The sequence below is a fragment of the Narcine bancroftii genome, chromosome 3 (genome assembly GCF_036971445.1).
Source record: "Narcine bancroftii isolate sNarBan1 chromosome 3, sNarBan1.hap1, whole genome shotgun sequence".
NCBI lineage: Eukaryota > Metazoa > Chordata > Chondrichthyes > Torpediniformes > Narcinidae > Narcine > Narcine bancroftii.
Genome location: NC_091471.1, coordinates 160409559 through 160436984, shown reverse-complemented (window position 1 = coordinate 160436984; position 27426 = coordinate 160409559). Strand labels below are relative to the sequence as shown.

At 40.8% G+C, this 27426-nt stretch overlaps 1 protein-coding gene across 3 annotated transcripts in view; it reads right to left on the bottom strand.

Annotated features, from left to right (window-relative positions):
* Positions 1–11031: 11031 nt before the first annotated feature.
* The window catches only part of stpg2 (sperm-tail PG-rich repeat containing 2), a 715538-nt gene continuing 699143 nt past the window's right edge, over positions 11032–27426 (bottom strand). The window contains exons 17-18 of one of the 3 annotated variants that reach the window (XR_011353872.1): positions 22818–22940; positions 11032–11870 (exon numbers count right to left, since the gene is read on the bottom strand). The gene's annotated coding sequence lies outside the window, so the exon portion shown is untranslated. The remainder of the gene's footprint in view (positions 11871–22817; positions 22941–27426) is intronic. The other 2 variants (XR_011353875.1, XR_011353874.1) reach the window with 2 other exon arrangements.

The following is a 27426-nucleotide window of genomic DNA, read 5'->3' as shown; positions in this document are numbered from 1 at the left end:
TAACCTTCCATGCGGAACCTTATCGAAGCCCTTACTGAACCCCATATAGACAACATCCATTGCTCTACCCTCATCAACGTTCCTAGTTACCTCTTCAAAAAATTCAATGAGATTAGTCAAACATGACCTTCAACACACAAACCCGTGTTGAGTGTTCCTGATCAGAGCCTGTCTCCCCAAATACTCATTTATACTACCTCTAAGAACTCTTTCCATTAATTTACCTACCACAGGTGTCAAACCTACAGGCTGATAATTGCTAGGCTTGCTCCAAGAACCCTTTTTAAACAACTTTGAGGACAATGTTTGTGCTTCATTTGGAGATTTTTAAAAAATCTCCAATACCGTCTGATACCCTCACCGTTAAACCATACCATCATCAGAGTTTTTTATTCTCATGAATCTGGATTATGTCACAATCCCACACCCTCCTTAATCAGAGGTCAGGGAGGCCCCCACAAAAGTAAATCTAATCTGCCTATTGACAGAGGACCATCACCCTCAGTTTTTATTCCATTTCTGCCTCAAACAATTCGGCACTGAGCAGTAAATGACCTGCAAATATTTTTTTTGGCAAAAACTGCCTTAAAGATAAAGAAATTGTTTTCAGCAGCTTGTGTTGCCTTCATTGAGAATGTGATACATACTGAAAATAATGAGTGCCCTTTAGCTGATATCTAATTCCCTGTCCTTTCCTTGAAGCACAATAGGATTAACAAATCTGTCTTGTCAGTCAGTGCTTGACAAAGCTAGTCTGAAATGTTGACGTTGATTACAAAAAATCGATGCCTTTCTGAGATTTCTTCCTTTTTACGAGCTCATCACTGAGGTGATTTCAACCTCAGCAACAATGTCACAGTGGCAGATTGAATTCCACAGGCAATGGGCAAATAACAAACACTGTGAACACCGAGCGTTCCAGCAACATCCCTGGTACTGCCTAACCAAGCATAGCCTTGTGTTTTCCTCTTCATCCTTCGCCTCAGCAGTTTGTGTCATCCTTGGTAATAGAAGCATAAAAATTTTGGAGGAACTCAACAGGTCACACATCGTCCAAAGGAGGTAAGATATATAATCTTTAAGGTTGAAAAAGGGCTCAAGTCTGAAATGTTGGTTATATATCTTGACTTCCTATGGACGCTTCATGACCTGGTGAATTCCTCCAGCATTTTTGTCTTTTTACTACAATCACAGCATCTGCAGACTTTTGTGTACATGTTCCCTCATGTCTACTGCGCATCTTATGCTTAACCACAAAGGCTCATTCTCCCTAAGAGGCCACATTGTTTCTTATTTTACTCATAGCTTACAATGTCATGTAAACTGCTAATATTTAATTTTGCCTCATGTCCCAATGGTTCACATAGTCCTATCCCATGTTGTCCACATTGTGGTAACAGTCCATATTGTCTCACATCCCCCAGTAATTCTATTGTTCATATACTACAGCTCCACCTTTAATGCCATATACCCAAGCAAACTCATCCCCAGACTTCAGGCTTTAACTTCTCCTTTTGGAATTGGATCCTTCACCTCCTGTTCAATAGACCTTAATCAGTGAAGATTAGGTACAACATCTCCTCCACAATCACACTCAACACTGGTGCTCCTCGAGGGTGTGTACTCAATACTTCTCTACACCCGTGACTGTTCAACCAAATATTGTTTCAACTACATCTTCAAATTTGTCATTGACACCACAGTCATAAGGCTGGCTATGAAATAACAATGGAAGGGAATAAAGGAAAGAGATTAAAAGGCTAGTTGCATAGTGCCAAGATAACCTCTCTCTCAAAGTTAGTAAAATTAAGCACATAATCACTGAATTCAAGAGAGAGGCAGGAACCGTGCCCTTGTTCACATCAATGGTGCTGAAGTGGAAAGCACAGACACCTTCAGGTTCTTAGGAATAATCGTCACCAGTGACCTGACATGGTCCAATCATGTTGAAGTAATGGTCAAGAAAGCATACCAAAACCTCTATGGTATGTACTATAATAAGGCAAATAAATTTTAAAGTAATTCACCTGTTTGTCCATAATGACTCACCTCCATAAAGTCCATACTGTTCTAAATGTGTCCAATAGTTCATATTGTTCTAGTTCTCTTGATTGTTTACATTAATATTGTCCATATATTATCCGTATTAACATTCCCATAGTTCATGTTGTTCCTTCTTCACTACTCAATCCTTTATTTCCCCCATTTTCCCTGAATTGTCCATATTGTTCCACAATTCCTGATCCCACTTCCCCCGATTCTCCATCCCCCAAAAGTCTGTACTGTCCCTTTGCTCAAATCATCCATATTTTCCCATCTCTCCTGATATTTTTCATTATACAATCACTCCTGGTTGTCCTTATTGGCTCCACCTCCCCCAGTGGTCCATTTGCCCCTTTCCCTTAAGGCTTATTTTGTTCTGAATCCCCTGTGATCTTCCAGACTCTGAGTGGTAGAGTAACTAAACTGTCAGCTATTCCAAGAGCAACAATCAATGCTTTCATTGAAGTTCCTTCAAAGAGAAGCCACATAAAAATGTGAGCACCTTTATTAATATTTTAGCATTAACTCACTATTGGGAATGTTTCTATTCCCAGTTGTTCAGGATTTAATTTTATTTTCTTGTGCATTGACCATAATTGCTTGACAGAGAAAACATTTTCAACAATAACTATCAGACTGTGACACTTAATTATGTTCTAAAGGTTAAAAATAGTCCCTGGGGCAGCAGATGTAAATATTCTAAACCCAATTATCCTGGTTCCCATTGAATGACTACAGTGAGGGAGAAACTGTTTTGTTGTTAAGTAGACAGATTTAGGTTTAGTGTGTAGTAACCAGTTACCACAGGATAGGAGGGGTAAGCTATGCCTCAAAGTAGGGTACTGTATGCTCAGTCTCCTATACTCCCTGTATTGAAGACAAAAGAGCTCATAATGGATTTTGGGAGGGATAGCATGGCCCCAGTTCCATTGTATATTAATGTGGATTGTGTGGAATGGGTCATGACTTTTAAATTCCTGGGAACTTACTTGGCTGAGGATCTTTCTTGAACTACTAATACGACCAGGATAGTCAAGAATGTACATCAGCAGAATCCTTAGGAAAATCAATCTGCAGGAGAAGTTATTGGTGTCTTTCTGTCACTGCTCTATTAAAAGCTTGCTGGCTTACTGCATTCCTGCATGGATGGCCAGCTGTACAGCAGCAGACAAGGGGGACCTTCAGAGGGTTATCAATATGGCCCAGAAGATCATTGGGTGCTCCTTGTCCTCTTTGGAAGATTTATTTCGATCTCGTTGTATCGGGAAAGCAGCCAGTGTCCTTAAGGACTCGACTCACCTGGGCCATCATTTGTTTGACCTATTGCCCTCGGGGAGACGATACAGGTCCATTAAATCACACACAAATAGACTTAAGTTTTATCAGTTTTATCCCAGAGCCATTTGAGAATTAAACTCCACCAATTGTTTTTAATTGTTCTTTTGTTTTTACTGTATTTATATCTTCGTGTATATTGTATTTGTGGACACCGTGGGTTGTATTTTTAACTTTGTTGTGCTTTCTTTCACAAAGACAATTAAATACTTACTTACTATACCCATTGTCTGTGTGCCCCAATGCTGTTCCAACTTCATCTATCAATATACAGATGACCTCACCAAAGTGGACTGAACCTCAGGCATCGCCCAGGTTCTATGTCTTCAGAAGCTTTTAGATGCACCATCATTGGGCATTATTCTGTCCTAGAAAAGATGTTTGAACATTCAGGAGGATCTTGTCAATTACAATGAGATCCCATTGTAAATATGCAATTCAAAGGTACTATTTGTCAGACTCAATATATTGAATTAAGTGATGTTATTGTAGCAATTGAAATTGCATTGAATCACCTATTGTAAGATGATAGAGGGATTAGTAGCTAGATGTCGGAACACCTCTGCCTCAATATATGCAAGACCAGGGAACTGGTCGTCGACTTCCAAATGAGGGGCAGAGATCACTCTCCAGTCCAAAACAAAAGTGCTGAGTTGGAGATAGTCAAAAGCTTTAAGAAATATACTGCACCAGAACAGGCCCATCTGCCCACCATATCAATGCTGACCATGTTACTTATCTCTACTAGTCTCATTTCACAAACAGTCTATAGCCTTTACTTTTCTGAAGAAGAGAATTGTTGTCTAAAAAATGTTAGAACATCCTGGGGCTGTGAAAGCTGCTAGACAAATACAAGTTGTTAGTTTTGCTTCCAGTGATTGCTTTCAAGACTGGTTTAAAACTGGAGATAGTGGCATGTGTCATGACTGTGACTGAAGGCTCCAGAGATTGGGAGCTGATAGACGCAAAAGGTCTTTATTCATCACAACAAACAGACATTTTCTTGGAGAGTTGTCAGTGGAATCTCTCCAAACTTGAGGTACATCAAACTTTGTACTCTTGAAAACAAAGATAACAATAGGTGATTCAATGCAATTTCAATTGCTACAATAACATCACTTAATCCAATATATTGAGTCTGACAAATAGTACCTTTGAATTGCATATTTACAATGGGATCTCATTGTAATTGACAAGATCCTCCTGAATGTTCAAACATCTTTTCTAGGACAGAATAATGCCCAATGATGGTGCATCTAAAAGCTTCTGAAGACATAGAACCTGGGCAAACAAATTTTGTTATGCAAGCTGTATCTTCGCATCCACAAAAATTGATGAACAGAGAAAATTTGCCTCTGACCATGTCTAATGCGCGTGCGCGCGCACACACACACACACGCACTCACACACACACAAACACACACACACACACACATGCACACACACACGCACTCACACACACACACACAAACACACAAACACACACACACGCACACACACACGCACACACACACGCACTCACACACACACACACACAAACACACACACACACACACACACACACACACACACACACACACACACACACACACACACACACACACACACACCACTAAAAGGATCCCTTTTCCTTCGACATGACAGAAAATCTTGGATAAACATTTACAATTATAAAAGGGATGGATAAGATAGAGGCAGGAACAATGTTTCCATTGAAGGGTGAGACCAGACTATTGAAGATTCAGAGGAATATATTTAGAATGAGATGAGGAGGAACTGCTTTACCCAGAGTGGAATGAATCTGTGGAATTCTCTGTCCAAGGAAGCTGTAGAAGCTGCCTCATTAAATTTATTTTAGACAGTGTTAGATAGATTTTTGTATAGTAAGGGAATTAAATGGTAAAAGGCAGGTAGGTGGGGCTGAGTCCACAGCAAGGTCAGCCATGATTTTATTCAATGACGCAGCATGCTCGATGGACCAGATGGCCAATTCCTGCTCCTATTTGTTATGTTCTTCCAGTTCAATTTTTTAAAATCATCTAACTTCATAAACAACCCAACCAAACAGTGTTTCTCTGGACCATAGTACACACACAAAATAAATATATATAAATAACAGTTCCAGGATACTGTTTATCAATCTCACAGCCTATGGGAAGAAGTTATTTCCCAGCTTGGCAGTCCTTATTTTGATGCTTTTAGGTTGATGTTTGCACTTGCTCTTCAAACCCTGCCAGCCCCCCTCTCTCTGATGCCTTACCTCCACCCACCTTCCCCTAACTCCGTCCTCAGTCTCCTTCCTCTGGACACTTCCTGCAATGTACCCCTTTCCTTTTTTTCTCCACCCTACCCCAAATCGTAGCCTATCCTGACTCTCTGGCTACTGAACACTCACTCCTTCCCCCAGGATGAAGCTTCCCATCAACTCCTGCCACATGTCCTGCTGGATTGGTGTCCAGTTGTCCATCCTCAAGATCCCATCTAACGCGAGCAACAGTCCAAACACCCAAAGATCTCCTAGACAATGGGAAAATCCAGGCCAATGCCACTGGATTGCAGCATCCTTCCTCAGTGGATCCCAGAACACTGTTTCTTCTTGAGCAGATCTGTAAAAATTCATTTGGACACCATTGGCCCTAAATCCATTGGATTTCCATCTTCTACATCCTCTGGTGCACAAACCATGACATCGTTTCTGGTGATTGTACAAGATCCAAAGATGATGAGACATCTGATAATGGTAGAAGGTCTAGTGATAATTAGATGTCCTTTTACAATGGCACATCTGAGCTTGATGAGAGCCCTGCTGATGGTGGGATGTTGTTAATGTTCGGGTGTCTGTTAATTGTGAGATTGTTGGTGATGGTGAGACAGCTGGCGATGGTGAGGTGTATCATAATGATGGGACAATTAGTGAAGGGGTGGTGTTTGTTGAGGGGTTGTTTAGTGAAGGTAAGTGTTTGATGAGTTTAGGAATTTGGTGTTAATTAGGCAATTGATGGAATGTTTGGTGAGGGGTTGTTTGTTTAGGTGGTTGGTGAGGGAGCGTTTGATGAGGATATACATGCTGAGGGTGGGGTGCTGATAGAGAAGTGCATAGATGTGTCCTGAGTTTGTGAACTAGTTGTAGGGACCTGTGTCTTTTATTCTCAGTCCTGGAAAGAACATTTCCTTTGCTCCTTTCAAACAGTTCTAATAAATGTGGAATGATTGGCAAATTTTCAGCAAAACGGGGCCACCTTTACATTACAAAACAGTTTGATTGTGTCACGGAGCTCCAGTCAGTGTAATATGTAACAGGAATGTAACAAACCTTGCCATAGAAATTTGGAATGGCATTAAAACTAGTCCTAAAATGGCTTTATAAGTTCAAAAAGAAACTGATCTTTGTTTGAGAGGCTGACATTTACAAGCAGTTGCAGTACAGTCTAGACAACATCCAAAATTTATTGGTAGCTATCTTTGGTAGGGTGGGATGGTTGGCAGAAGTGGCTAGCACCACGCCTTTACAGCACTAGTGATTGGGACTGGGGCTCAAATCCTGTGCTGTCTGCAAGGAGTTTGTATGTTCTCCCTGTGTCTATGTGGGTTTTCCCTGAGGGCTCCAGTTTCCTCCCACCCTTCAAAGTGTACTGGGGTTATAGGATAATTGGGTGAAAATTGGGTGGCACGGACTCATGGGCTGAAGTGGCCTGTTACCGTGCTGTATGTCTGTGGTGCGCTGTTAGACAGAATCAGACACACATAAGGTAAAGACTGAACAACAGGCTTTAATCCACAAAAACCTCCACAGACCCAGACTGGCTGTGGCTGCAGCAACTCAGTGTGAGGCCTCGGGAGGCCGGCACAGGCTTACATCCCAGAGGGTGATTGACACCCGACCGGGTGGGGCTTGATCCATTCAGGCCGACTGATTGACAGCTAGCCAGGTGTTGTCCTGTCCCCTTACATTCCTGAAGGTACAGAGGTTTCCCCCTGCAGTAGGCTGGTGGTGTACCACCACATTCACCCCCTTCTTTAAAATTGTCTGGGGGGGGGGGGAGCAGTAACAAGGAATCACACCAACTATGTACACACAATATTTACAGGTTGAGACGATTCGGCAGCCTCCGGGGTCGCCCCCTGCAGTAGGCTGGTGGTGTACCACCACAATGTCTACATTTGAAAATCTAAATTTAGACATTTTATATTTAAATTTAAAATTTAAAAATATTTACAAGAATTTGCCTTCTTGGAAGAGTCAGGTTAAAAATACAAAGTACATGAAATGTGCTTGTGACTGTGCATTGAATTTTGTATCTTTAATTAATATACAGAACATTGAACAATTTGTTACAGATGCAAAGAAAATCATTGTTTGGTTCAAATAACACTTCAAGCAATAAAACAATGCTAACTGAACAACTGCAAGTTATCACAAATACAACTAAACAGGAAAGAATATTATTATCAAGTGAAAAACAATTAATAACATCACTTAAAATAGTCCTTTCACTCTAATGTTTATCATGAGTAACAGGATGGGTTTACTAATGGGGTAATAAATTATTTAATCACAAAATTTCATTAACGCTCAGTAACAGCACCATCAAAGAGTTAATGAATGACATTCTTTTAATGTTATCAGCTGCATAAAAAATAAATTTTCCTTTCATTTCTGTGAGTTCTGCATCAGAGATGTACACATACAGAAGCAGATTTGTACAGTGAGATTTAGCAAATGCCCAGAGTAATCACTGTGGTTCTGTCAGAGTAGATCCAATGATTCCAAGCTCAATACTGCCACCAACTCTCATAATTCTATTAATCCATCCACAGGGTAACATAAAAAACCTCTCCACAATACTGAGGAAAGATTCTAAGGTTACAATGGAAAGCTTGGGGTGTCTTAATTGCAATGAACATTTTATAAGTTTTAAATGTGATCTCCTTTTGGTTCTTTTCATTAAGGAATAGTGACTTAAAACAGCCGATTTTCTATTCCAAGTATTCACATTAAGTGCCTGCCTTCTTGGTTACTGTTTCACAACCAGCAGAAATGTACTTGATTTTTTTTTACCTTTGCAGATTTCTACCGGATCAGTTGCTAGCTTTATCTGCTTCAGTGAATCTAACCCTCCTTTATCCAATATCTTACTGCATCCATATTCCCTCACTCCAGTAAGTTGACAAGGCAATACTTCCAGAATGCCAATTTTCTTCATGTTTGGCAGGCCATTTTCAGTCTGCAGAGGATTACATGTGATGATGTAAGAGATATGGCACTGAAACTGGCATTTCAGCCAGACAAAAGTCGTGTTCAAAGCTTTCATCTTCATCTATCTGTGAACCCCCCTGTTCTCTCTTCCCTTGTCTGTCTTTTTAATTCACTCAAGGAATGTGGACTTCTCGCCCTTGGGAAGGTGGTGGGAAACTGCCTTCTTGAATCACTGTAGTTCTTGAGAGGCAGCGACCCCCACAATGTTGTCAGGGAGGGAGTTCCAGGTCTTTGACCCAGCGACAATAGACAATAGGAGCTGGAGTAGGCCATTTCGCCCGTCGGGCCAGCACCGCCATTTTAGATCATGGCTGATCATTACCATCAGTACCCCTTTCCAGCCTTATCCCCATAACCCTTAACTCCGTTACCCATAAGAGTCTTATCTAACTCTCTTTTGAACATAGTCAGCGAATCCGCCTCGACCACCCTCTGTGGCAGAGCATTCCACAGATTCACACTTCTCTGGGTAAAAAAATGCTTTCCCATCTCCGTCCTAAAGGGCCTACCCTGTATTCTTAAACTATGCCCTCTAGTCCTCGTCTCCCCCATCATTGGGAATAAGTAATCAGACTTCACCTTGTCTATCCCCCTGATGATTTTGTATACCTCAATCATGTCCCCCCTCATCCTTCTAAACTCCAATGGATACAAGTCCAGTTTTTCTAGCCTTGCTGCATATGACAACCCTGCCATCCCTGGAACTAACCTTCTAAATCTGCGCTGCACACCCTCTACAGCTAGTATGTCCTTCCTCAAGTTTGGAGACCAGAACTGGACGCAATACTCCAGGTGGGGTCTCACCAGGGCCCTGTATAACTGCAGAAGGGCGTCGCTGTTCCTATACTCCAATCCCTTCTTTATGAAAGCCAACATTCCATTTGCCTTCTTCACAGCTTTCTGAACCTGCATGCTAGCCTTCAGTGACCGGTGAACAAGTACACCCAGATTCATTTGCACTTCCCCACTCCCTAGCTTGTCTCCATTTAAATAATACTCAGCTTTCCTATTACTTCCCCCAAAATGAATAACCTCACATTTGTTCACATTGAAATTCATCTTCCATTTAGCCGCCCACTCCTCCAGCCTGTCCAAGTCCCTCTGTATTTTCCTTACATCCTCCTCACACCCCACACCGCCACCCAGTTTAGTGTCATCTGCAAATTTGCTCATGTTATTTATAATCCCCTCATCCAAATCATTAACATAAATTACAAACAACTAAGGACCCAACACCGATCCCTGAGGCACTCCACTCGTCACATCCTGCCATTCTGAAAAAGACCCATTTACTCCAACCCTTTGTTTCCTATCTCTTAACCAATTTCCTATCCATGTCAGCACCTTACCTCCAATACCATGCTCCCTGATCTTGCCCACTAGACTCCCGTGCGGTACCTTATCAAAGGCCTTCTGGAAGTCCAAATACACCACATCCACTGGCTCTCCCGAGTCCACCCTCTTTGTCACATCCTCAAAAAATTCCAGAAGGTTAGTCAAGCATGACATACCCTTATGGAATCCATGCTGACTAGCCCTTATACTATTATTACTGACTAAGTGTTCTGCTATTTCTCCTTTTATGATGGACTCCAATATCTTCCCCACCACTGATGTCAGGCTAACCGGTCTATAATTTCCCGTTTTCTCCCTCCCTCCTTTCTTAAAAAGTGGCACCACATCAGCCAAATGAATGAATGGTGATTATAGTTCCCAGTCAGTATGGTGTATGATGCTTGCAGGGCAACTTCCAGCAGGTAATGTTCCCCATGCTTTTTCTCCTCCTGTTCTTCTAGCTGTTGGATTTGGAGGGTTTTGCAAGGTTCTGTCTTTGGAGTCCCAGTGAGTGGCTGCAGCACATACTGTGGATGGGACAAACTGCTATTCCTGTGAATGTTTGGGAGTGAGTTAATGTGTGTCTATCCAATGTCTGCTGTGTTGAGTTTCTTGAGTGGGGTTGAAGCTGCACTCACTCAGGCAAGTGGGGAAGGATCTATCACACTCCTGATGAGTAGTGTAGATGGTGAACAGGCTTTGGGGAGTTTGGAAGCGCAGGATTCCAAGCCTCCAACCTACTTTTCTAACCACATTGTGAATATAGCTTCTCCAGTTCCATGTCTGGTCAAAGGTAATCCCCCAGAATATTGACAGTGGAGGAGTCAGTGATGGAAATGCCATTAAATGTCAGGAGGAGATGTCTGGACTACACAACCTTCTGCTTAAATGTGTCCATAGATTCACCTCAACCTCTCCCTTGTGAAAGTAGGTTCTGCCTTCTTGCCACTCTGGCTTGGGAGGTTTCACATTAAAGGCTTCTGGTGAAACTCTTCCCTCTTAAGTGCAAGCACTCTCCCTACTATAGCAACTGCTATGCAGAATGAAACACCTCACTAACACGATGGGGGTTTCAAACAAACGGTTTATTCAAACTTCATGTGTGCCCTTTAAGGGTGGTGTGAGGTCCACCCCCGTGTCGGCGGTAATGTCATCACGCTCACCCGAGGCGTGCTACGCCATGAGGAACGGAGGTCCCCCAATGGCACCATCTTCTTGTGGCTGCCCCGCCGGTGCAGTGATACAAGCGGGACCGGTTCGCCATGAGTGATGTGCACTGCCACACAACCCCCCCAGAACCAGTTTATGCATCTCACCCCTTGGGCAGCTGACCTTGTCGTTTCGATCGGGCTGTCAGTATCAGCTGGCTAAGGTCCAGGTGTGACCCTTGAGTCTGCAAACTGTGAATATCTCCACCTTGCCCCTGATGTCCAGGGTGAATGTCTTGCCTGAGCATTTCAGAACTTTGTAGGGGCCTTCGTAGGGGTGCTGGAGGGGCGTGGGGTGTGGGCCTTTCCAGACGAAAACAAAATCAGTCATGGCCAGTTCTTTGGGGATGCAGGATGGATGACTGCTGTGGTGGGGGCGCTAGTGAGGCAAGCTTACCCCACAAATCTGCCAACAAGGTCTGATTCTCGGTCGCGGAACCAATACTCGGGGCGAAGAGCTCCCCGGGTAGTGACAGAAGTGCGCCATGGACCAGCTCCACGGACGATACCTGTAGGTCTTCTTTCAGAGCTGTTCTGATGCAGAGCAGGACACAGGGCAATTCGTCCATCAAGTTGGGGCCGGTGAGGTGAACCACTCGCACGATGAGGTGGCCGGAAGCCATCCCACTGAAAGACACTTCTGCCCTGTGCCAGGAACATACTCACCCACTGGATCGCCAGGTTTGGAGTTCCTGCACACATGATAAGAATTACAAACAAACGGTTTATTCAAACTTTGCACGCTCCCTTTAAGGGCGGCATGAGCTCCGCCCCTGTGTCGGCATGACATCATCACATTAACCCGAGGCGCGCACTTTGGCCTACGCCATAAGGCACAAAGGTCCCCTGACGGCACCATCTTCTCGCGACTGCTCCGCCAGTGTGGTGATACAAGCGGGACCAGTTCGCTACGAGTGCTGTGCACCGCCACATTACATCCACCCCTTTTGGATCAGTTAGCATTCAAATGATGTCTGATAATTCACCCCTCAGCCTTCTGTTGTAAGAGATGAGGCCCTGTTCTGTTCTTTTACTGGTACGTCTATCCCCTAATCAATGTTTAACTCATTATTAGATAAAAGAAACAATTGTATTTACACACTTTACTGACTGAAGGAGGACCTTTAACTGGGAATCTAAGGTCCACTCTTTGTCACCTTAGGTTTCATCTCACCAGCTTTTTCGCCCATTGATGGACAAATGATGTATCTATGCACTGTCCCAAGCTGATATGCCTTAGCCTGTCATCTTCTTGCACTGCACTCACGCAGTCTAAATGCTCCTCTTACTCATTTTGCCTCCGTCCATTTTAAACAAGCTAACCCAGCAGCGTTACACCCTGAGAGTGAGAGAGACGCACTTGATTAATGCCCAAGAATTGAAGCAGCAGCAACTGGTGATTGAAGAGGCCATTATAATTCTGTGAAAAATTGAATAAAATAATCAAACATTTAACAGGTACTTATTTCCTGCATAATAAGCTTGCAGGTGACTGTGAGAAATGCTGGTTCCCTTGCTAAGTACCTGCAGGTGAAATTTGGTCAGTGCTTAAATGAAACAAATGCAATTATATCTTTATGTTAGTGTGATAGGAGCTTCGGATGAAAATAACACTGTGCATGAATATACATTAGATGTCTGAAGCTCACTAGCATGGCATTTAGTGCTGTTAGCTTTGGTTTGGTTATGTTGTTGATAATATTTGGTGTTTCACGAGCACTGATGCAGCCAATTTACGTTGAGAAAATTAATGAGAGGCAAAAGTTATATAATAATTTGCATTTCATTATCAGTCAGTTAACAAATTTCCATTTCTAAACCACAATACAGTATTATGATCTCTTCTATTCTAAAGAAAGCACAAGCTTCTAGACAGCTGGAAGAAAAGGTTCACTGGGCAGTAAAAGGCCATTTGGCCCATCTGCTCCATGCTAATGTTCCATACATATCTTTCCACTTTTTCCTTCTCTACAATTATCTATGATTGCCAGATCAACTAGAAAAATGGGCCAAGGAATGCCAGATGGAATTTAACTCGTACAAGTGCAAAGCGATGCATTTTGAGAGGTTAAATAAGGCAGGATATACATAGTCGATGGAGAGTATTGTAGAAAAGGGAGACTGAGGGGTACAATCACATCGTTTCCTGAAAGTGGTAGAGCAGGCAGATAGAGTGGCAAAGAGGTCATATGGTAAGCTTGGCTTCATCAGATGGAGTATTGGGTACAAGAGTTGAGACATTATATTACTGCTGAGTTGGATGTTGGCAAGACCACCTTCGAAATATGTGTTCAGTTCTGACGCCTAGTAATCAAAAAGTTGTCACTTGAAAGGTGAACAAAAAATTCACGAGTCTGGATGGGTGAGCTTAAGTTATATGGAGAGACTAGATAGGCTGGGACTGTTTTCCCATGAGTGAAGAAGGTTGAGGGGTTACCTTATAAAGTCTTATCAAATCTTGAGGGGCATAAATAACCGGGATGCTCACAGTTTTTTCTCAGGGAAGTGGTGTTTAAAGTGAAAGGGGAATGATTTAAAGGAGACCTGAGAGGTAACTTCTTCACACAGAGGGTGGTGGGTGTATGGAATGAGTTGCCAGAGGGTGTGGTAGAGCTGGGAACAATTACAATGATTACAATTAATTTGACAACTTCATGGGTAGGAAAGAATTAGCAACATATGGACTAAACATAGACAAATGGGACAAAATCATGAAGTCACTTTGATTGTTATGAAAGAGTTTGCTGAAGGGTCATATAACTATGATACCAGGACTAATTTGTGTTTTCTTCTGAAGAAGTCCAATGACAGACATTTGTGGGAGTTGGAAGGAATATTAACATTCTGCAAAAGTGATAGCTCAAGATAATCATTGCAGACTAACCATGTGTACTCCACCTTGTCTACTCAGTTCCATTGATGTAGAGGAGGCCACATTATGAGCACAAGGGGCAATAGAGGAGGTACATTTGAAGAGCTATTTAAGTTCTTGATTGTGGTGGTTGGTGAGGGGGTGGGGGGTGGTTGGTGAAGGTGGCAAGGGTCAGTTAGAGAATGGAGAGAGGTGAGTGGGGAGTTACAAACAGAAGCAGGGAGAGGGGAATACGTGAAGCTGGCTGGAATGTTGGACGATACTGTGCTAGATTGATAGAGTAAAAAGAGAGTAGCAAGTTGTTCTCTCTGGAGATAACCTGGAGGAAATAAAACCATTGAATACTACAGCACAGAAACAGACACTTTGACCCTTCTCGTCTGTGCCAATCTATATTCTGCCTCATCCTACTGACCTGCAGCTGGACCATATCACTACATACCTCTCTCACCCATATACCTGTCCACATTTTACTTAAATTTAAAAATTAAGCTTGCATTCAACAATTCAGCTATCAATGTGTTCCACACTCCCATCACTCTCTACATGAGGAAGTTCCCCCTACTGATGCTTTTAAGCTTTTCCCCTTTTACCCTTAACCACGTCCTCTAGTTTTTATCTCTCTTAACCTCAGAAGAAAAGGCTGCTTGCATTTATTCCAGCAAAACCCCTCACAATTTTGAATTCCTCTATCAAATCTACTCATTCTTATAGGCTCCAGAGAATAAAGTCCTAACTTGTTTAACCTTTCCCTGAAACTAATTTGTTCAAGCCCCAGCCACATCCTAGTAAATCTTCTCTGCTCTCTTTCAATCTTACTGATATCCTTCCTGTAGTCAGGTGACCAAAACTGCACACAATACTCCAGTTTTGTCCTCACCAATGTCTTGTACAACTTGTCTACAACATCCCAACTCCTATACTCTACATGTTGATTTATGAAGGCCAATATGTCAAAACTTCTCTTTACAACCCTATGTACCTGTGATGCCACTTTCAAGAAATTATGTATCTGTTTTCCCAGATCCCTCTGTTCTACTGGAACCTTCAGTGCCCCACCATTTACCATATATTTCTTACCTTTGTCCTTTCAAAGTGCAACACCATACATTTATTTGCATTAAGTTCCATCTGCTATTTTGCAGCCCATTTTTCCAACTGGTCCAGGTCCCTCTGCAAGCTTTGAAAGTGTTCCTCACTGTCCACTACACCTCCAGTCATTGTGTCAGCTGCAAACTTGCTGATCCAACTTACCACATTATCATCCAGATCATATTATTGACATACAACAGTGGATCCAAAACCAATCCTTTAAGCACACCACTAGTCACATGCCTCTAGTCAGTGAGCCAATCATCCACTACATCTCTCTGGCTTCTCCCATGAAGGCAATGTCTAATCTGGTTTACTACCACATTGTGAACATCAAGCGACTGAATCTTCTTGACTAACCTTCTATGTGGGTTTTGGTCTTACTAATTTTCACCAAGACAACATCCACAGCCTTTCCTTCATCAACTTTCCTGGTAACCCCCTTGAAAATCTCTATAAGATTAGCTAAACACAACCTATCAGGCACAAAACCATGTTGACTACCCCTAATCAGTCCCTATCTATCCAAATACTAGTGTATCCAATCTTTTAGAACATCTTCCATTAATTTAGCAACTACTGATATCAGGCTTACTGGTGTATAATTTCCCAGATTATTTTTAAACCCTTTATTAAACAATGGGACAACATTAGCTACCTTCCAATGCTCCGGCACCTCATCTATGACCAAGGACATGTTAAATATATTTGCCAAGGCCGCTGGAATTTCCACACTAGTCTCCCTCAAGGACCAAAGGAATACCTTGCCAGGTCCTGGGAATTTTCCACCCTCATTTCCCTTAAGACAACAAGCGCTTCCTCTTCTTTAATGGGTTTCAGGGCTGGTAGAATCTGGAGAGAATGAAATTAGATTAATGTAGAATCAAGGTAAATAGGGTGATGGTTGACAGTGGGTTGAAGGGCCTTTCTCTGTGCTGTATCCTCTACATAAAAGGAAATATCCTCAATCAGAAGCTAAATCTGAAATTTATTACCTGTGAGGGAGGTGAAAACAGAGTCAAATAGTATCTGAAAGGGAATTGGAGGGAGAATAACTTGCAGGAATATGGGGAAAAGTAGATTAGCTCTAAAAGGACATTTTAAAAATGAAATGGCAGATGCAGGAATTGTGAAACAAAACCTGAAGTTGGTGAAAAATCTCAGCAGGTCAAGCAGCATCTGTGGAAAGAGGAATAATCAATATTTTAGGTCATTTATCCTGCATCAGTACTAGCTGTAAAAAGGAGCAAGCATGGGCACAACAGGCCAAGTGGCCTCCTTCTGCACTGAAGCACTGCTACAGTTCCATTCTTCGACTGCTGTTGTTGTTCCACTAGTTGCTAGGAAGCAATTAACTGTGCAAAGCACAATGAGCTGTTTGACAGAAAAGATGCTCAGCAGCTGTGTCAGCCAAGGAATAATTTGTCAGCCGAGGAATAATCATCAGTCTGCAACATTCTTCTAAAGGGAAAACTTGACTTAATTAAAGTAATGTGGGAGGACTGTCATCTTGATTACAGATCACAGGCTCCTTCAGCACAGAAGGAGACCATTCCACCCATCAAGCTGATGTCGGCTCTTTGAAATAGCTCTCCAAAGAGTGCTGCGCCCCTCTGCTCCTCTTGCAAATCTCATCTCAGAAGTACCTTCTGCTCTCATTGGGTGGGGCATTAAAATTGAATTGCCCCCACCCCCAATCTCAGACAGCACCTTCCAGATCTTTAGTTTTGTTTGTCATTTTACACAGAAAACAGAACTAGAAATATCTCAAAACATGTCAAGGGTGAGTAATTTACCTTTGCCTATGGTATGAACATCAGCCTTGGCTGAACTGCCATCCTAGTTAATGATACCAATGACATGCATATGTGGAAGACAATTCATCTTCTAACAAATACCTTCCCCCATGTCTACAGTTCATGACCAAGGCTGCATATCGCTCCTTAAAAGCATCCATGTTTCTAAAAGAAATGTGTTGGGTATTACATTCACTGAAAACAGCTCCTCCAATGCTTGAAATGGTGGATTCATCTGCTTTATAAACCTCTGTTCCATTGGCAGCAGGTCTTTTGCTGAGACCCCCTTCACTTGAAGCTCAACTTTAGAAATTTTCCAGTCATGAAGAACCTTCTTATACTAACACTGAAACAAGACCATAAGAAAATGCAAAGGGTTGTGAATGTGGCTCACCCCCTCTCCCCTCCAGATCTAACTTCCACTGCCTAGGAAACTCACCCCACCTATTGAAAGATTCACCCCACCTCAGCCACGTTTTCATCAAGCCCCCCCCCCCCAACCCTCCACCACCAGTTAGGAAGAAGATCCATGAATGTGAAACAATACACCACCAGATTCAAGGGCTGTTTCTTTCCTGCTGCTATCAGACTCCTGAATGAGCCCCAAAATTCTGAAATGATGTTGCCTTTACTTTGTACAAACTAATTTCTCTGTATCTCTGCCCTCTGTAGTGGGTCTTACTTGTACTATGTATGAGATGACTGACTAACCAGTCTGCTTGCAAATCAACCTATATCACAGCATCTTGGTACATATGACAGTAAATTTGAGCTTGATTTTGTAGTCATGGTCCTAGTTCCAATCCTCATTCTTTCCCAAGTTGAGTCTAAGGAGAAAAATTTCTGGTGCCATTCACGGCACCAGGACTTGCGGCCAACAGATTGCTTGGGAGATGTGGTCATTTCTGTTTTCTTACAAGTCCCACCCACATTGCTTTTGAGAATCCTGAGGCCCATACAGGAATCAATGACAGTTCCAAGGTATGGCTGGTGGTGGCCAAAAAGACAAATGATGGGTGCACATTGAGATGGTGCCTCCCTCCCTCTTCTTATGCAGGACCTCTGTGCGCTCTCTCAATGTCTGATCTCCAGGTTTGAACGTGATCATTTCTGCAGTGATTGATCTATGAGCAAAGGCTGGATGGACTGGAAAAACTTTTCTCCCTATGGCACAGGAGGCTGAGGGGTGATCTTATTGAGGTTTATAATATAACAAGAGGATACATAAGGAAGATATGAATTGTCTTTTTTTTCAACGTAGGGGAGTTGAAAACTAGAGAGCATAGATGTGTTGAGAGGAGAAAGATTTAAAAAGGATGCAAGGGGCAACATTTTCAGAGGGAGGTGGGTGTGCGGAATGAACTGCCAAAAGAAGTAGAGGCAGGACAATTAGAATGTTCAAAAGGAATTTGGACAGGTTAAGAGGGATAAGGGCCAAACACAGGCAAATGGCATTACTTCAAATTCAAAGCTTGGTCAACGTGGGCACCCAACAGCATTTTTTGGAGAGAGGAACAGAGGTAAGGATTCAATTGATTGTTTTGCATACATTCCATTACTAGGCAGTAAAAGGAAATTTTCCAGGGGTTCTGGACCCAGTGTGCCGTAGTGGACAAGGGGTTACATAGTGGATCTTTTGCAGTAGCTGCACTGAGCTTCAATGTGTCCCTCAGCATGTGCTCCAGTAGCCTAAAATTTGGCAGCTGGGCTCATTCCATTGTTGCTTGCACTGGAGACCAGCAAGGTTTGCACAGAACAGAGGATATCTTCTGGGCGCTTTGGATTGGAGCGTCCGCATGGAAAAATGGAAGAGTTTGAGAATTAGCAAGGTAAGGTCATCTTGCACATGGCAAGACAGAAGCATATTTCTGGGCTTTTAGCTGACCCAAAGGACCAGTTGCCTGTGAAAAGAAACAATGCACTGCACTGTCTTTTGGAGGTAACTTAATCTTCACCTGACCAGGAGCCAGTTCAGGTCAGTCTCCACAGCAAAGGAGCTAACCTCCAAGCTGTCCTCCTGGGATAGGACAAAGGCACACCTAAGGTTAAGAAACCATGACCTTACATAGAAAGGGTGGTGTTATTAGGGACTGATCTTGCAGCTTCTGAACCAGACTGGGGAAAATGATGCTAAATAAATTGTTTCTCATTGATAATACATGTATCTTCTCTTTATGTGTGCATAAAAATAAGTTTAGCTCCATTAGAGTGTGTCTAATCCACAACTTGCAGATACAGACCTATTTTCTGTGTAAGTGAAGATTGATCAAATAAATAAGTTTCCGTTTGTTCGAGCTCGTCGTCAATCACTTTGCTCCTTGGCATAGACTGTGGAGCTCTCTTGTGTTAAGTAACTGTGTGGGACAAATCTCAATTAAAACTGCTGCAAAGACTACACCAGAAATTAATGGTGAATCTCAGGCTGGAGCACTGATGGGGCTATTTCTTCTTCTGATCTGCACTATACTCTACTTGCTGTACTGTGTATGGGTTGACTAGCTGGACTGCTCATGAAACAAGATTTCTCACTGCATCTCAGTACATATGACAATAAACCTGAACTTCATCAATAGCAATGACATAGATTTGGGGGCAACAAGCCACAGTCTTTACATTTTCAAATCCTAAATTTGCACATTCTTAGTGAGTATGTATAATGATAATAAACTCATTATCATTATCCCACAAAACTTGGTAGTATTGTGAGTCCTGAGGAGCAGATAGAAACACAGCAAGATATAAACAGGCAGGAGGAGTGGGTAGATGCGTAGCAAATAGATGCATGTGCAGGAGTACAAGATGATGGATTTTAGAAGGAGGAAGGATAAGAAATAGTGCAAACTAAAAGATATTATTTTCATAATTGTGCAGGAACCAAGGGACATAGGGAGAGGTACTTCATGAAAATTCTACAAGTGTATACACAAATTAAAAATAGATAATAAATACAAGAGGCAGTTAATAAATAAAGATTCATAGTTATAGTGCATGAGAGAGGTGAAAAGTGGAATGACAATAATGCAGACAGACAGTTCTTTTGTTGTGTTGGAGCAGCCCATGATTGTCCGAGAGTTTGATAGCTGTTGGAACAGAACTGCTTTTGAACCTTGAGGTGCTGGTCTTCAGGCCTCTGTACCTTCTGGCTGAAGGGAACCATGAGAAGTAATTGAGAGCAAGGTGATGGAGGTCCTTTTATAATGTTGGGTGTCTTCTTTACAGGCAGATGTCCAAGGAGGGATCTGTGTTCTAACCATTTTGTACTCTTGCATTTATTAGTCTATATTCATCCCTCAGCTTGATTGCCAAGTCATGTTAAGTCAATGTTTGAAGGTGCTTACCATACATAAATTAGCTACTATGGCTTCTATGTTGCAATAAGGAATAGATTACAAAAAAGGATTCTATTAGCTGTGAAATACTCACAAATATTCAAGTTTATTCCATATGTACCAAGATGGAATGGTGTTTTGTGAGCAGAATAGTTAGACATCTCATAAAAATGCAGTTGCATAGATACCATATCTCTTAATGTATGTCGAGTCATGAAACCCAAAAAAATCTCTCAAAAAATGGGGGTCAACTTCTATGCCAGATATACTTTTGTGACCTTTAATTCAGCTCAAAATCCAATCTGTGCTGATCCCATGTATAAGTTGACCCTTGAAAAAACAAAAAAAAACCCTGACTTCAACCTTATTAACATAGTTTTACACCATTTTTATCCATCTATTTTTTTTCATGAAAATGTACAAAAATACCTGCAGGGAATTTCATTTTTTGTTCAATTTTGTGTTTGAAGATTACCATGTGTCTTAACTTTGTCCCGTTGGCCATGCACGATAACATCACAATAAACTTGGTCCTTTCGTGGCCTGTATTTCTGGTTGCAGTTTTAACACTTTTCTATTCCACTGCTCATGTCAAAATTCATGGGAGTTTCATCAATGTTTCCAATATTTGCCAATGCAAACAGATAAACTAGTGAAAACTTACAACTTTATGATCAAGATCTTTTGGTAGTTTCTGTGCAATTTTTGTTTTTTGGGATAATCAGACTTTTCCTGATCATGAAGCGACTGCATCAGCCTACTATAACCTCAAAATCATTACTGAGGTCTGGTTGCGACTTGCAGTGCAAATGTTCTTATTTCATTTTGGGTGCCTCTGTTCAAGTACCCATTCTGCAATGTGATTTTTCAACTCTAGCTAACAAGTGATTCCTTTTTTCAGAAAATTTTGCCTTCGGTATGTTTCTTAAAGTCTCTTCTTTCTTCCTCCAATCTCTTACCAACTTCTTATACTTTTCTTGCAGCAGTGCAGTTGTTGGTTTTCTTAGCCATTTCTATCATTTTCAACTTAAAGCTCACTTCATATTTTTGTCATGGACTGCATTGTGTCAATGGACCCTCCATGATCACAATCGCCTCCCACCAACACCCAGCAGATAAATCTGCACCATCTCTGGAGGTCAACATATACGCTGGTCAACAGCCCATCTCAAGCATTGCAAGCTTTGGGAGGTTAACTTATATGCCGGTCAATGGTGCACCTCAGGCAGCCAGAAAATGGAAGTCGACTTATATGCCGGAAATTCCATAAAGCCATTAAAGTGAGGCTAAGGGGGTAGGGTCGACTTATATGCCCGTTGATTTATACATTGAAAGATACAGTATATCAGATGGTACAAGACAAAGGTAGCTTAATTTTACTGGTGTGAGGTTAATTCAGGAGTACGATTACAGTAAAAAAGAAACTGCTCTTGAATCTGGTGGAGTGTGATCTTCCTGATAGTGAGGGCTGGGGGAGGGGGGTTGTGGAAGGGGGAAAGGGGGCCTGTGCATAGAGTGTTGCCGGGGTGTGGAGAGTCCTTTAGTATGTTGGCTACTTTTCCAAGGCAGCAGGAAGTATGAATGGAGGGGACAGGTAATAGTCTGCATGTGTTCCGAGAGGGATGTGAAAGGTGTGTCAGAAATGCACACTTTTCTTTACAATAAAACACATTTTAACTTTAGTTGTGAATAGAATAATTTTAGCAAATTTCTGGGCTCTAAAATAAAATAGAAAATTACAAAATATAACGAACAGATATCAAGTGCTGGAAGAGCAAACAGCCACATATGCAGGAAATCTGAAATTAAAAAGGGAAAATGCTGGAAACTGCAAAGGAAAACAGTTTCAGTTTGGTGGCCCTTCACCAATTCTGAAGAAGGTTGTTGACCTGAAACATTTACTCTTCTATCTCCACAGATGCTGCCAAGCATTTCCATCATTTGTGACTGGTGCATTCAACGTAAGGTGCACTAAATGTTATTTTGTGTGTTTTTTTATTGCTTCATCTCTCTTTCAGACAATATACTCTAGATAATACTTTTCCTAATGGAAAGAATGAATCAGTGAAATAACTTATGCAAAAAAGTTACTTAAAATGCTAGTTTGAATATTTGAATACCAATGAATAATCTGGTCACAGGTATTGCTAAAAGTGTTCAATATTCACATTAAGAGTTCAAATGTTTCGCCGGGGTACGAACATGACATCACATACAAGACTGAGATTTTTTTTTCTGTGGGCCAGGCCAAATTTATACATATTCGTAACTGTAAAATTGTACACAAAAATAAAGATATGTATACAAATAGAGAAATGTAAACAAAATAGAAATATAAACTGACTATACAATACAGAAAAAAAATCAGTTAAAAAAAATGCAAAGAAAGAGTCCTAAAATGAATCTTTGATTGAGTCCGTTTTTTAGGAGTCTGATGGTGGAGGAGTAGAACTGTTCCTAAACCTGGTGGTACCTGGTTGACTGCTTTTTCAAGCCAATAGGAAGTTGGATGGTTTGGTTTAAGTTTATGGTCACATTATACTTACTCACCATTGACCAATACCGGTGTTAACCCATGTCTTGATATTCTGAGACGTACAGAGGAAGAAAAACTTCCACTTATATCACAAACAGTTCAACTATGGGATGACGAGAAGCGCTGTGAAGTCATGGCTGTTGGAGAAAATGTGAAAGTCAAAAACATTTTGAATGCTAGAATTATGAAATAAAAACAAAAACTCTGGAAATATTCAGAAACCAGAATTTTTCTCATAAAAAGCTTTCAAACTGAAATGTTAAGGCTGCTTCTTTCTTCACAGATGCTGCCTGACCTACTGAACTTGCTGTTTTTATCTCAACATGGTGAATTTTTTTCAGTGATACTGGATTTGTATAGAACCTGAGGAACAAGATATGGAATTAAATGCCACTTTCCCTATCTCACAATGATTTGCTCTTCAACCAAAATTATTCAATCCCATGTCCCTGCATTCTAAGTCTTCTTGCAAATACTTGCCCAGTTCTCTTCAAAGCTATTTCATACTCACATCCGCAAAAACAATTGTGGCAAAACATTTTTCTATTAACTTCTCTCCCTGTGATAATCATTTCCTATTTTGTCTCACATCTTACCCATGACTGCACAATCAGTTTTGGGTTCAACCCAATCTACAAATTCACTGACGACATCAATGCTGTTGATCAAATTACTGGAAGTGATTAGTCAAAATTCAGGATGCAGATCGAATACTTGGTTAGGTGGTGCCAAAACAACAATCTTGCTCGCAATGTCACCAAGACCCAGGACCTTATTGTTGGTTTTAGGAAGGATTGATGGAATGGAGGTGGAGAGGGTTAGAACTTTCAAGATCCTGGGAGTCCACATTCCAGTAGACCTCTACTGTTGGCAGCACAGTGAGGCAATTGAGAAGAATGCACATCAATGTATCTACTTTGTGAGAAGATTTGGCATGTCATTGGATACTCTATCAAACTTCCACAGGTACATTGTGGAAAGTATACTGTCTGGATGCATCACAGCCTGGTTTGGGAATTTGAATGCCCAGGAACACAGAAGGCTTCAGAAGATAACAAACAAAGCCAGGTCCATCACAGGCTCTAAATTCCTTCCACTGAAGACATATATGTGAGGCACTGCCTCAAGGAGGTAGCCAACATCATAAAGGATCTCCCAAACCTCTGGTCTCAACCTCGTCTCACTGCTACCTTCTGATGGAAGGCACGTAAGCCTGAAGACCAACACCTTTAGGTTCAAGAACAGTTTCTTTCCTATAGCTATCAGATTCTTGAACCTCCCCTCAAAAGGACTACCTACTATTGCTAAGTCACATTTTGTTTGCACTGATACTGTGAATATTTATTATTTTTGTGTATTGATTTTCTTTTTAATTCAACTATGTGGTTGTTTTTACAATTATTTTGCTGCTCATTTTTAACAAAGTTCCGGTTTGACAGCAGCAAGAATTTCAGTGTACATGTACATTTTACAATGTATATGACAATAAACCCATTATTATTATTATTACTATTAAAGCTATTATCAGAAGCAATTATCATTAAGACTTTTCTAATACCCCTTTGTCAAAACAAACTTATTCCTTTTTCTATAGATAATCAATTTTTGATTACGTGTGACAGAGTATATAGACATGTTTTTGGGAGATAAATTGGGAAAGATTTGTTAGAGTAGGTTACACACAAACACTTTAGAACAGATCTTATTTGAAATACTGGAGCTCTGCTAATGCTAGACATATTGGCTTCACAGCTGTTGCAAAAGCTTTGGAGATTTCACTAATGGATTGTTGTTTACAAAAGGAAATAGATAAAAGATCTTGTAGGAGCCGCCTTCTGTCTGGAGTAGAGTTTGCTGATCTAAGAGGGTCATGTGGTTTGGCAAGCAGAGACAGTCAAACAATCTTTCTCTCTAAGAGAGAGAGAGAGAGAGAGAGAGAGAGAGAGAGAGAGAGAGAGAGATATATCATTCTACAGTGTTTCAGCCAGCAGAGGCAGCTGGGACTGGAACAGGACAAGCTGCAAGCTTGTGGAAAGCCCCCGTTTTGTAAGATGCCCTGGTCAAAGGCCTTGTGGTTCACACAAGAGGAGAGGACTGGCTGTCTAATGTTTCACTTAGAATAAGAGAAACAAAAAGGAACTCTATGGTGACCTGAAAGAAAGAGGTTATCATCTGGAGAACCCTGACGGGGCAAGTTTTGTCAGCAAGACACTGAAGTGGCTGATTCAAAAGGAATCATTGTGGATGTCCTGGAACAACAAATCTCTCTCTGAAAACCGACAAGGACCTTCCTAAGTGGTAACCATTTACCTTTCAAGCACCAAAGCCTGGTGAATTTTATAAATGTTAAATTCTGTGCACAGTATATGAATTGCCTGCAACCAGTGAACTTGGAGGAATGAGAAGTGAGATTGGACTGTGAACCAAAGAACTTTTCTGAACTTACAAACACATGACATACACGTGCACTTAGAATTAGAAGGGGGTTAAGTTAGGTTAGTTAAGTTAATAGAGATAAGTTAAAATGTGATTCTGTTTTCATGTTTAAAGATAATTAAAAGCCACTTTTGTTGAAGTAACCATTTGTCTTGGTGAATATCTATTGCTGCTGGGTTTTGGGGTCCTCTGGGCTCATAACACTTAGATGTGGATGAGTATTGTGAGGATAGTGGATTGATTTAAAGCTGGAAGATTTATAATAGTTGAATGAATGAAGAATTAATGTGCCGAATCACATTTGCTATGATCAAGTTAAGCCATATTTGATTGATAAAATAGGTCTGAGTCTGATGATACCTAGTTGGAGTGCATTGGAATTATCGATTCATAATAAATTTATTTCTGTAATATATACTTTACTTCAAAGGAAAGTCCCCAAAATTGGGGTGCACAAATCATGATTAAGAAGGGAAGTGGATCTAAACAGACAAATACATGAGAAAGATTGGAAAGAATTATGCAAGAATAATATGACAAAAATTATAAACATTAAATATAGGTTTGTTTAATATAATTTTTTGCATCAGTTATACTTGACTCCTCAAAAACTAAATAGATTGAATCCTGCTGTATCAAATTTATGTTTTAGGTGTGGATGTGAGATTGGATCTTTTTTGCATTCGACTTGACAGTGTCCTAATGTTAAATATTTTTGGTTGGTAGTTGGTAATTTTTTAGAACAAATAATAGGGGTTAAGTTCCCATGGGATCTGGTGTTATTTTTTATTGAATAATATTAAGGTTATAAGAGCTAAATTAAAATTAAACATTTATCATATTGAATTTGTACAAATTGCTTTAGCAGCTTCTAGGAAATGTATAGCAATATCATGGAAGTCACATACAGATTTAGATATGGAAAGATGGCACGCAGAACTTCGTTGCTGTATATCATTAGAGATTACTTACAGTTTATGAAACGAATATCATGTATTTTGGAAAATATGGCACCCATAGTTACAAAATGTGGGTTTCTCTGAAGACCTCATTTCTTGGTAATGCCAAAATTAGACTTTATGGATATAAATACTCTATTCCTTTGACATTCTCCAGTCCTTCTTTTTTCTATTTTCTTCTTTTTACTTTTCTTTTTTCTCTTTAGGAGTTTGGGGGGAGGGGAGGTGGGAGCATGCCACATGTATAACTTCTTGAAATAACTTTTGAATCGAATGTAATGTAATTATTATTGTGGTTTAACATTTGTACATTAAAATGTTTAAAAAATTTAAAAAATAAAAACATTGCTAGCAAGCCACTTTTTGAGACAGGTGCTAAAGGAGCTAAGTTTCAAGTAAAGAAAAGAGGAGAGTGGATTGAAAAAGTAAGGTAAGTTCTTCCAGAGCTCAGGGAACTGACAGCAGACTACTAAAAGAGTAGCAATTGAAAAAAAATATACTTGAGACACTCAAGTGTCTGGATTCAGGGGAGTGCTGTTATCCAGTGGGAAACCACAGCAATCATAAAGGTCTGACTTGAAACACTGGTCATATTTTTTCTCCCACTGATGCTACTTGAACTGTTGAGTTCCTCCAGCAGATTGCATTTGGCCAATGTCCCACCAGAGTAACTGAAGTAACTGAATGGAAAATTGCGAGTTTACAGATTCATACACTGCAATGGCTGTTGGCTTGCCACCTTGTCATAGGAAATTATGTATCGACATACAGGATCTGTATTCTTTATATAAGACGATATAGGATTGCTCTTAAACTATTAAAATTAATTCCTTACCACATGTCCTCTCCTTATTTATCGTTATCCTTTAATAAGTTTAGGATGTTTGTATTAAACAAGGGCAAGTAGGATGCACAGTGAAATTACATAATTGGATATCATCTAACCCAAATTCATAAAACATGCTCCCTTTTATGTAAGCAGATATTTTACTGAAAATTAATAGCAATTGCAAGTTTTATTAAAAGCAATGTATAGCTTTTACTGACAATATTGATCGGTGGGTTTATTCGGCCTGGGTTTGCAATGGAACTCGAGTAGGGTGATCAATTCTCCAGGTTTATTCTGGAATTTCTAGGAATTAGAGATTAATCTTTGGCATATACCTGACATGAGAGAAACAGGGGAGCGGGTACAGTCTTTCAGCACTCCTCCTCAGGGTCATACTGC